The following is a 12081-nucleotide window of genomic DNA, read 5'->3' as shown; positions in this document are numbered from 1 at the left end:
TGCTCACATGTTCTGCATGACACAGAGCTGCTCTCCTCAGGTAAGAATAAAGAACAACTGACTGGACAGCCCTCATTTTAACAACACTTTATTGAGGAAAACAAGAATTGTCATCACAAGACAGACCAGACTTCGTCTCCTCTGTGTCCTTTGGTCAAATCGTCCAGTCAGTGAGAGTGTAGAGGTCTGTGAATATAGTCCCATCAGTCAACTTTTTAAAAGGAAACTCAGTCTCAGAGTGAGTGTATTAGTATATTCTCTAAAATATACGTTTCCTCGTCCATTCTTGCCAAAAACAGTGTTGAAATCTGCTAAGTGGTGTTTACAGGCTTTAGTGTTTGTTTTGCCTCCAGTTAAGCCCCGCCCCCCAGAAACATTAAACTGTTTACAAACCGTGAAGGGGTCTGTAAGAGTTAGTGCTTAAGGTTGTTTAGTGTTAATCTGGAGTACCAGGGGTTAGACCTGGGGTTAAATAAGGTTTTTCCTGCATGACACAGCAGGTGAAAGCTGTAAATAAATCATCTGCAGGCAGGTGAACACCACTTGCCACAGCATTTCTGAAGCACTTCACTGACGCCATTATCCTCCTCCACTATGATCCGTGCAGCACATTCAGTATTTATGGATATTTATTTCTTTATGTCACAGTATATGTCCAGTCTGGAAGTGAGTCATCCCCAAGCAACATACAAAAGAAGCAAAGGACAAACTCTAAACTGCTGTTTCAGTCTGTCCTCCGATGCAAACATTCAACATTAGTTCAGTATAATTCCCTTAAATGCGTTTGATTACAAGCAAAATGCAAAAGAAAAGGAGGGTGGGGGGAGTGGAGGTTTTGTAATCAATCCATCTGGTGTTTACAAAAAATGTCTCATCTGGGAATATGGAGGAGATTAAAACAGAAGGAAGATTTCTTTTGTTTAGGAAGGAGCATAGGAAGAGGTGCACTGTTGCTGTTTTTTCTGGATGTCGACTCTTGTTTCAGGGATCAGGCTGGAGGTAATCAGACTGTGACCTTATAACACATGACACAGATTCTTTTAAAGGTTTCTCATATTTAGAATTCCCATCTGTGTAACCACCAGTTGGTGGTTATAGTTTTAATTATAATTGATGAGAAAGTGGTATGAGTTATGTGCTGCTTCATGTTTTTCCCCTTTACTTGTTGTTGTGAAATACTGGAACGTTGCAGCCTGGAAGTCAAACCAACTTTATTTTATTTTTTTATTTTTTTGTGGTGATGAGTTGATCTATTTGGTAACTGATTATGCTCCAGTCAGTTTTGTTGGATTTAAATGAGCATAATTGAATGAAATTGCTCTGATTGGTTGTATGATTACACAATTGTGTTTATTTTATATACACTTTTTATATTCCGTAATGAAATCCAGGGTCTGGCTACACCCGACTAAGAAATTTATACTATTTCAGGTCTGTTAAACACAGGAAATTAAACGTAACTGCTGCTAACCCTCTGCAGCATAAAGATAAAAACTATAGCAGCTAGACATGATACAATACAATATATACACACACCAAGAGGCACACAAATTAATGTAATTGGTACTGTGAGGATAAATAGCATTATTTTAAAACAGTAGTGCAAGTAGTGTAAATGGTTTCCAAATAAGCCTATTGAGTTTCAGTGGGCAGGAGAATAAATCTGGGGAATCAAACCACCTACGTCACTGTATAAGGACAGCAGTGTATAAGGCAGACTGCTGGGATGTAAAAGGAACTCGGATGTACTGTCAAAGCAGCCAACAGCTGGTTTATTTAGAGTGGGGCTGGAGTGACTCCAGATGTTCTTCGTGTGTCGTAGCATCGCGTCGCTCTGCAGCGAAGGATAAGCAGCCCACCGGAGTAAGGCAGCAAAATCCCCAAAAGCCTTGACATGGCGTTAGAGATCATCTTACTGAGCTGCAGACACTGAGCTGGAAGAACCAGTAATATTAGAACAATGAGCTGTGATCTGCTTTACCCACAGGACACTAACAGTGCTGATCCTGAGCCTTGCAAAATGTACAAGTGTCTTAGAGGACTCCAGTATTTCTCTCTTTTATTTTAAATGTATGCAGTTTAGCGTCTCATATGGTCAAAATTCAAGGTAGAGTAGAAGTTAGTGTGTGATGTCACAAATGTTTTAAGTAAAACAATAATTTCATTAATTTATTGAAAAGATAGTTTTGTTTATGCAGAGTTCTCCTTAACTGCAGGTATAAATCTGTATTTATTTACTACGTGATTCTTCCACAGTATTTTAGACCTTCTTATTAAGTTTATATAGAAAAACTTAAAAAGTTGTAGCTCTTAGCTCACTTTTTTTTTTTTAAAGTTTTACCAGTGCCGGCTCTATTGGTAACGTATGAGTGCAGGCTTTTATTTCAGAGGTGACATTGCTCTGAAACGCTTTGTTCTCCGTGGAGATGTTTGATGCGCTGCAATCTGGTACATTCGATTAATCGTAAAACAGTGTAGAATATCTGTGTTTCTGCTGTTCATTCCAGGAAATGAGCCTCAGTAGCAGATAAGATGTGTCCAGTACTTCTGGTGCTGTCCTTACGTTTTAGGTTTCATTTTTTTCCCTTTTTTGTTTTTCCACGAAATATCATTTAATATCATTTTGGTGGAGACAGAATTATCTTAGTTACAAGTAAAACAGTTCTGTGCACTTAGTTACAATTGCAGGAAGACTGTGGACCTCTTGGTGGTGAGGAGCCTGGACAGACATTTCCTCATGTGATGGAAGAACTCCACTTTGTAGTTTATCTTGTTATGTCACGTCTTGAAGAATGGGCTCTACAAACATCCCAGTGTTGTCTGACTTCACTTAGACTTTAGTTGTGGTCCCCCTTGTTTAGTCTCCATGAAGAGCAACAGATGCCTTTGCAGTAATTTCATAAATGTTTTGTCTATCTACGACTGATGTGTTGGTAGATTAGGAGACCTGAGGCTAATGGAAGAGTTTTACAGGGTTTTTTTTTTTTTTTTTTTTCTCTAAGTAAATGTCTTGAACTTGATATTCATCTTGGCGGAACTGAAAATGCATAAATGTTCAAAAATCTCAAATGACTAACTCAGATAAATACTATAATAACAAGAATAATATAAATGGAGGATGGGGAGTAAAGCTTTGGTAATTATTAAACTAAATTAGTTTGCACCTTGTGGGGTAAACATCTGCCAAGTAAGTAAATAAATAGAAAGGGTTCTTTAAATGAGTATGTCCATCTTAGTCACCTCATTCTGTGACATAAATTCAGTGTTGAACATCTGAACATTTGTGCACATGTCATTAAAAGATTTGGTTTAGCTTATTCATTAATTTTCTAATAAGTTTATTTATTTCTTTGAAACAATCAAAAGAAAGATTCATCAAATGCATACACAAAAAAAGAAACAAAAGACAATAGAAAATACTTTGAATTGGTAACTTAAGCCTGTTGCTTCCTTCCACTTGTTTTTGAACTTTACCAGTAATTTATCTGGCTCCACCGCTTGTCAGTATTAATGTATCATTATTCAGTGTTTTCTTCCTCCGCTGCTAAATAACAATAACACGTCATTCCTGTAACTTGTGAAAATCATCTCTTCCAAAATTGTGTAACATTTCCACTGTGCCTGATTTCCTCACCCAGTTACATCCTGACTGATGTTTCAGGGCCTTTAATAAACCGTATATCCAATCCGATCATTTCATTTAGTGTCCATGAGAACAGATGGGACCTGAATGAACAGGCTGATGAAACCTTGTCCTAGTAAACGTAGCCGTGAGTCCAGATCCCTATAGCTCCGCTTCTCGTACGGTGCCAGTTGAAGTGTTGATCTCTTCCGGGTTCCAGGCACCAGATTTAGAAAGGAGCTAAATCCCTAAACCTCCAGTGTCAAATCCAAGGGCGTAGGAAGCATGCACGTACACACCGACTGTAGTTGTGTTGCCATGGACACTAATGCACCACTTGGATCACAAGTAAGCATTTTTCTTTCAAGACTGAACTTAAGCCAGTTACGTTTCACTTTGATGTTTGCAGTGAGCAGACATGAAAAATTCACAAACCAGATCTCTGGGTAAAGACACACAAAGCTTTAATTTCACACATGAAAAAGCTCTGCCACAGCTCCTTTTATTCTCACTTTCTACAGTGTCCGTGCCACTGTTACCATATACCTGTCATCGCTCTGTCAGACGTCAGCTGCAAAAGCAGATTTCTGGCATGTGTGCAGTGCTACTTCCTGGAAGCCGTTCAAGCTGGATATAGATTCACTGGCATAGCATAGTTTCACTCACTTAGAAATGAGGCCCACAGAAATGTGACTGATTCAACTAGAGACAACATTTCCACCAACTGTTTTACTTATTCACAAGTTTTGCATCTGGTTAGCACAACTGACAAAATACTAGTGTTGTAAATATAAGAAAAACGTACAGTTTGCAAGTGCGTGTTTTTTTTTTTTTTTTTTTTTTTCCACGTGCATGTAAACGTACTGATACATCCTAATTATTGCCTTAATCCAACTTCAACTGGACAGTTTAAGTGCATGTACGACTAATATCAGAGTCCTCCTTATCTGACTAATGGCGCATTTCCACTAGCACGGTACGGTTCAGGTCTGTTTCCATTACAACTGAGTACCATATAAAACCTCCTGGACGTGGGCGGGGTCATCATAAGACGGCTGCACGAAACTGCTGTGACGTCATTTACACCACACCAAGTCACGCACAAAACCGGAAGACCAGAACAACAACAACACAACAATGGAGGACACCGAGGCGATCGTGTATTTGCTGTTCACTCTGTGGCTTTTTGTCACAAGGCAAAAGAAGAGAGAGAGCCAGAGAAGACTCCAGGCCGCAAGACAAAATACAATTGAAAAGCAGAGTTTTGGAAGCCATACAGCAGTATGAAGCCCTAGATGAGAGAACACCAGCTGCAAAAAGATGACGTTTAAGGGAAAGCTAATGGTTGCTAACGCTAGCTTGGTAACCTTTACATTGTACAATAATGGCTGCAGGATATCGCTATAAAGCATTAAAACGTGTGTGTTTCAGATGGTTCTGGACACGCAAACTCACCCTCCATTTAGACATTCAACAGAGTCTCTGAGTGGTGGAATACAGTTGTCCCTGGCTTCACCAACGCACAGTGGGTGCATAATTTCAGAATGTCCGAATAAATGCCGTATTTCCTGTGGAACAAACTGCGCCCGGTTATGGAGCAGTAAGATTCTGCAAATGTGCGACCCTGAAGAAGAGAGTGGCTATCGCGCTCTGGAAGCTTGCTACTGGCTCAGAATATAGAAGCATTAGACACCTTTTTGGAGTCGGCGCCACAACTGTGTGCCAGTGCGTGCAGGAGTTCTGTGCTGCGCCAGAAACGGTGTTGGTGCCAGAGCAGATCCGTTTTCCTAATGAGGAAAAATTCAGAGAGATGGCTGCTTACAATGAGAACAGATGGGGGCTTCCACACTGTTGGTGCCATCGATGAATCACACATCCCTATCCTTGCACCACAGGATATCACTGCACTACTTCAATCGTAAAGGGTGGCACTCCATTATTCTCCAAGGTGTTGTTGATGGAAAGGGGCTGTTCTGGAACGTGTCTGCTGGATTGCCAGGGAGCTTACATGATGCCAAGGTACTGAGGCTGTCTGTACCGAGCCAGCCAGGGAAACCACTTCCCTGCTCACACGAAACATTTGTGGAGTGACTGCTGGCTATTACCTCCTAGGGGACTCAGCATATCCCCCTGCAGAACTGGCTCCTAAAACCTTTTCAGGACATCGGACAACTGACACCTGAACATCCTTTCTTCAACAAAAAGTTCAGCCGAGCACAGGTGGTTGTTGAAAATGCGTTTGGCAGGCTCAAGGGATGATGGCGTTGCCTTCTGAAAACGAACGACTCAGGCAATGAACTTGTGAAATCAATGGTACAAATCTCATGGAGCGACCTCCTCGTCCGACCAGAACGTGGAAAGAAGAAGGTAAACGGAGCCGGTAGAAGAACCACCTGAGGGATAGCGCCATCTATCTGCACCAGAGATTATATGAGATTAAAAAGCTGAACTATTCTCCATCTGGATGTTTGAAATGTTGGTCTGCTGCATGAACGACAGCAGTTTTTTATTATATGACGTAATGGGTCAACAGGAAAGGGGACCGTATTAACCCGCTAGAAAGACACATAGCACTACCTAGTGTGGAGGAGGAGGACATGTTCCATCAATTATTCCACTTTGTCCACTGCATGTAAACTGGGACAAGGACCTCATTCAGAAAGCTGAATTTCAAGCACAGCTCCATTAAACCATTAAAACGTACTGGGTGATGTTGAGGAGGCTGAGTACACAACTGTGCTGGGAAACTTTGTCACATTCTGCTGCAGGAAGTTGTCCTTGCACCATGTGACAAAGACAAAGGAGCTCGTTGTGGAGATGAGTTAAAATGCTCCAGTGACCCCTGTTACCAGGCGCGGGGCCCGTGTGGACATTGTCGTTGCATGGTGAGGCAGCACGATGAGAGCGGCCGATGCTAACGGAGTCAAACTGATCCTGAGCACCAGGGAGGTTGTTGTAGATGTGGAGCTGGACTCTTTGAACACAGTCAGAGATGAGGTGACGAGTGAAGACCATCCTGGACCAACCCCTCCCGCCCAGTCTGAGGAGGACCTTCAATAATAGACTCATCCTACCTAAATGTACCGCAGCCAACTCCTCCCGTAATATATACTGTATGTACTGTACACTGTAAACCAAGGCCTCCAAGTGTTTCCCACAGAGTGGGATTCTCAGATATCTGCACCTGTCCCAGCTGTGGCCTGAGGGAGGCATACAGGGAAGTTTGGTAAGTTTCAGATGGAGAAAAGAGAGAGAATGCAGGGAAGCAAGAGGTCGGACAAAGTCGGGCTCAATTTCCTGGGATTATATACGAGTAATAACGCGGACTGATCCTACAGTCTCTTCTTTAAACCTCTGTGGTTTGGACCCATTTATTAAATAAAGAAGATAAACATTTGGTATTCCACAACAGGAAAAGCTTCAGGCAGTAAAATAAAGTGAACCAGGCTTACATTAAGCTCACCACCCACGCATGTGGGCCTCAACATAAAGTGGAGACAAGACACAAGATTTAAAAGGAAAACATTCAATCTGGTGAATGCATAAACACGAGAGAAGACTCTTCCATGCATTTTATTCAGATGTGACCTCTTAAACGGCATCGAGCCCATGACACTGGAAGGAGAAACACTAGTAGGACATGTCTTCATAGGAATGAATGAGGCATCAATGAAGGGGCGGAAATGCTCAGTTTGAATTTACATCTTTCTCACAAATACAAATAGTCCACAAGCAGATGCCGCTGTTGCTATGCAACTGGTCAAATGGCCGAACACCTCGGACACTGTTTTTGCCAACTTGTGTATAGGCCTAATGGTAATTCTGTAAAATTTTTAATTTGATTTATTTAATTTGATCTCATTTGTTTTCTTTGTCACCGTAACTTCGTTGCACATAAAAGTAAACAACACAAAAAACACAAAGTAATTTCCCTTATTATACCATTTACCATCATAGATGGTCGTCATAGACTTTTTTTTAAAAATGTCATTAGATATTGTTTTTAGATATATATCTTATTTAGATAGGTGCTTTAAAAATGAAATAGTAATTTCGCAATAAGCATTGTTTCCGCCCGGTTTAAAACCGGGGACCTTTCGCGTGTGAGGCGAACGTGATAACCACTACACTACGGAAACTTATAAATACAGTTCAGTGGTTTATGGTCTGCGGTCATTTAAAATACTGCGGGTTATTCAATTCCCTTCGTTAACCCTTCCTCAGTGTGTTCCATCTTTACTGATCCAGAACAATCAATTCAAAAAGCGTGAAAATGGAGAATAATAAAGTGGTCATCAGAACCCTCCAGCACCGAGCACAGACTGTTCCCACTAGACAGGAGGGCAAGGACAAGGAGGGAACACACATTAAACAAACCCTCAAAACATGTGGATATCCCAACTGGGCCTTTGTCAAAGGCTCAAAAGGAAGGAAGAACATCACCATCCCCTACATAGCTGGTGTATCAGAGAAACTGAGGAGAATTTTTGGTAAACACCGCATCCCAGTTTATTTCAAACCTGGAAACACACTAAGGCAGAAACTGGTCCACCCCAAAGACAAAACACCTAGACAGAAACAGAGTAATGTAGTGTTGCTGTTCAGTGTAGCGAGGAATGTACAGACTTGTACTGTACATTGGAGAAACCAAACAACCCATACACAAGCGCATGGCCCAACACAGGAGAGCCAGCTCATCAGGAGAAGACTCAGCAGTCCACCTCCACCTGAAGGACAAAGGACACTCCTTTGAGGATAACATCGTCAAAGTCCTGTCCAGAGAGGACAGATGGTTTGAGAGAGGAGTTAAGGAAGCCATCTATGTCAAAGTAGAGAAACCTTCTCTAAACAGAGAAGGTGGACTGAGATTTAATTTACCAACTATTTATAATTCAGTTTTGACTTCTGTCCCCAAGAAGTTTCAACATCATTCACACTTTGAGCCTCCAGGCTCCCATAGACAATAGCCTCGTTAGAGCTCTATTCATAGGGTAAGTTAGCCTAGGCACACAGTTCCCCCCTTTCAAGGACAGGTAAGTATCAGCCATTATGGTAATTAGTGACCCCAGTTTCTGGACAGGCAAGTTTCTGGTGGGTGTTACCCACAGAGTTTATTCCTATTTAAACCTCAATTCCCCACTAGTTTATCAGAACTGAAGAAGCTACTCGGATGAGTGGCGAAACAAGTCCAGCTGACCTTATTCAACGCTTTTTTGGACTAAAGTGGAAACACACTGTTAGCACGAGGACCAATCACAGCTCTGCGTCACCACAGTGCGTAGTTCCATTTCTGAGGAGGTGTGATGTTAGTGTGTTTAGAGCCAGTAGCTACAGCTTGAAATTGATGCAGGTCTAAACCTCCTCTTAGTCGCCTCAAGATGACAACAGAGACTGCAGAGCTAAAGTTTTATGGATTTACTCCATCACACAACCCACAATATTTTTGCTTTTGGACATGTATCCTTCATCATCATCTTTTGGGAAAAAAGATGGATGGATGGATGGATGGATGGATGGATGGATGAAAGCAGTTTCCTTTGTGGATGAATAAAGTTTGTCCAAATCACTGCAGTGGGTTGAAGGTGAACCCACAAAACATCTTTTTTTTCATTTATGTCTTACGTATGTGTGTACACAAATGTGAAAAAAATCCACTTTATATTATCTGATTAAACACATGTATAACAGCTTATAATGTCTTTGCGTCAGAAGAGACATGTAAACAGACTACACTGATAAAGACTACGTTGACGTATGTTGGCTCATGCTGCATTCATTTATATTCTGTCTGTGTGACTCATATCTACTGTCGTCATTTCCAAGACTCGCCTCAGAGAAATAACATTGGCCATCGTCTTTCTAGTGAAGATTGTGGCTTTTCTGCGTAAATACAACAGCAGCAATTAGCACAAGTCAAGGTAAATGTTTTCATTGAGATGGAGATTAGATAGCGGCGAGCACGCAGTGAGGGGCTGGAAGCAATCACACTCCTCTTTCCACCGCTCTCCTGAGGAAAAGCAATGCTCATATACAGCATCACTGTAGCCGCAGTGCTTTTTGGATCAGCTGATGGATGGTTTTAAACTCACTTCCCGTCAAATACTCTTTATCAGTAATGGAGGGGCACCACAGGGAACTGTTCTGTCTCCACTGTCCTCTTCACTCTTTACACCTCTGGTTTCTGGTCCAGTTCTGGGTCCTGATACCTGCAGAAGTTCTCTGGGGACTCTGCAGTGGAAGGATGAACCAGAGATGGAGATCAGAGAGGTGGAGTATAGGACACTGATAGCAGACTTTGTGGAGTGGTCTCAGGAAAACCACCTGGTCCTGAACATGGACAAGACCAAGGAGCTGGTCACTGACTTCAGGAGGAAGAGGACATCAGTGGAGCCCATCACCATCCAGGGTCTGAAGTAGTGGACCGCTACAAGTACAACAGACTGGACTGGAGGGACAGCAGTGATGCTGTGGACCAGAAGGACCTGAGTGGACTCTAGTTCCTCAGGAAGCTCAGGTCTTTAAATGTTGCAGTGAGTCACTAGAGTCTTTCTACCAGTCTGTTGTAGCCAGTGTCCTGTTCTTTGCTGTGGTTTGTTGGGGGAGTAGCACCAGCAAAAATACATCAGTAGCATCAACAAACTGATCTGAAAGGCTGGACATGTGATTGGTAGAGAGATGGAGACGTTTGTCTCAGTGAGGGACAGGAGGACACTGGATGAACCGATCTCCATCATGGACAATCCATCCCATCCACTACAGCAAACACTAGAGGGACAGAGGAGCTCATTCTCCATCAGACTGATTCATAGTGAAGTACAGAACTTCTCTTAAACCAAACTCTGTCCAGATGTAGAACAGATCACATTTTCTGTCAACTAAGCTACTGAGACCAATTCATTTCCTTTGTGGATCATTAAAGTCTGACTATAGTTAATGGACTAAAACTTCACTGTGAAGCTAAAGCTACAGATACAGGTGATTATTCTGTGCAGGTTTCTTTAGTTGTTTTAGTCGTTCACTAATGAAACTAAATTATTAATAAAAATAAACATAATAAATAAACATAGCAACAATTTCTTTACACAGTCTGAAGTAGCACATGTTGGAATATTAATTTCTGCTGCTGTAATCCTTGTCTAGAATATATTTTATATATATTTATTCGTCTGTGCTGAGCAGATCACATGTGTCCCTGTGCTGCACTTTGTGCAGTGTGCAACTGTATCAGTGCTGTTGAAGCTAAGTGCAGGTGACAGTGCCCTGGAGCGGTCTCTGCTCGCTATTTACCAGCCACTGGTGTTCAGCTTTACTTATTCAGGTCACCTCAGAGAGGGACCAGCCACGAGCAGCAGACAAAAGACATGAAAATGCTGTTGACATGTAACTACAGGAAACAAGTGCCTTGGCTATTTTCATCACGGAGGGAAAATTCCATATATTTTTTTAAACTTTTGTCACAGTGGTGTGTTGAAACTTTAAGGCTTCGCTCTCCTGGCACATTCTGTGCAGCAAGGTGAGGGTCAGAGGAAATTCCTTCTGTCAGCTCAGGCTGGTTCAGGCAGTGGAGCGTTAGAACTGGGGCAGAGAGGAGGCTGCTGGTGGAATCCCTGCAGCTTTCTGCAGACGTAAATTAACTTTTGAACTTGAAGCTGTGAATGCATTCTTGGGAAGAAAAAACAGCAGCTTTGCTCTTTGTTCCAGTATCAGCTCTAAAACAAAGAAGTACAAAAAAATAGGGGGAAAAAAGGACAAACACGACAGATTGTTTTTTGGGAATATGCACATAAGCAAAAGCAAAGTTTCTGAATCTTGCTCATGGTCTCTTAGTTGTTCCTGCATTAATAATCTACTGGATGATTTCACACCACTGAATGCGCCATTAGGTCCACGCTCATTCAGAGTGTTTCAGTGTTGGTCAATTTTCTTTTCAGTTCTGCAGGTGAAGTTTAAAGGTTGCATCTATACTGCCTGATTGTCATTTAACTTGATTCTAAATGAATTTACAGTGAGTGAAACATTCAGTCATTAATCTCAAAGTCTTGAGATCCAGACTGATTTCACCAACTCCTCACTCTGAGTGTCATAACCCACATTTATAACCATATTTATACTGATATTGTGCAATGACTCATGTTCACTTTATTTTCATACACTTGTACATATTTCCTTATGTGTTATTGGACTCAGCATGTGCAATAGCTTTTGTGCAATAACTTCCTGCTGTGCACATATTCAATGTTATCGTAGAGCAACAACTCGGAACTCAGGTTCACTTATACTTGTACATGTTGTTATATATGTTTCTTGTGCTTTTTACATTGACACATGTAGTTTTACTATAACTGTCTACTTACTCCTTCTTATTGCCTACATGGCTCTTTGTTCTTAACACTGGTTCACTTTGAGTTTGAGCTGCTGGAACAAAAACTAATTTCCCCCTGGGATTAATAAAGACCTGC

The 12081-nt window shown here is 41.6% G+C and overlaps 1 non-coding gene across 1 annotated transcript; it reads right to left on the bottom strand.

The window, feature by feature from the left end:
- Positions 1 to 7688: 7688 nt before the first annotated feature.
- trnav-cac lies at positions 7689 to 7761 on the bottom strand. Its single transcript has one exon. It is a non-coding gene; the product is annotated as a tRNA-Val (tRNA).
- Positions 7762 to 12081: the final 4320 nt, after the last annotated feature.

The sequence above is a fragment of the Mugil cephalus genome, chromosome 12 (assembly GCF_022458985.1).
Source record: "Mugil cephalus isolate CIBA_MC_2020 chromosome 12, CIBA_Mcephalus_1.1, whole genome shotgun sequence".
NCBI classification, from domain to species: Eukaryota; Metazoa; Chordata; class Actinopteri; order Mugiliformes; family Mugilidae; genus Mugil; species Mugil cephalus.
The sequence above is the reverse complement of the archived record's forward strand: the minus strand, read 5'-3'. Positions and strand labels throughout refer to the sequence as shown.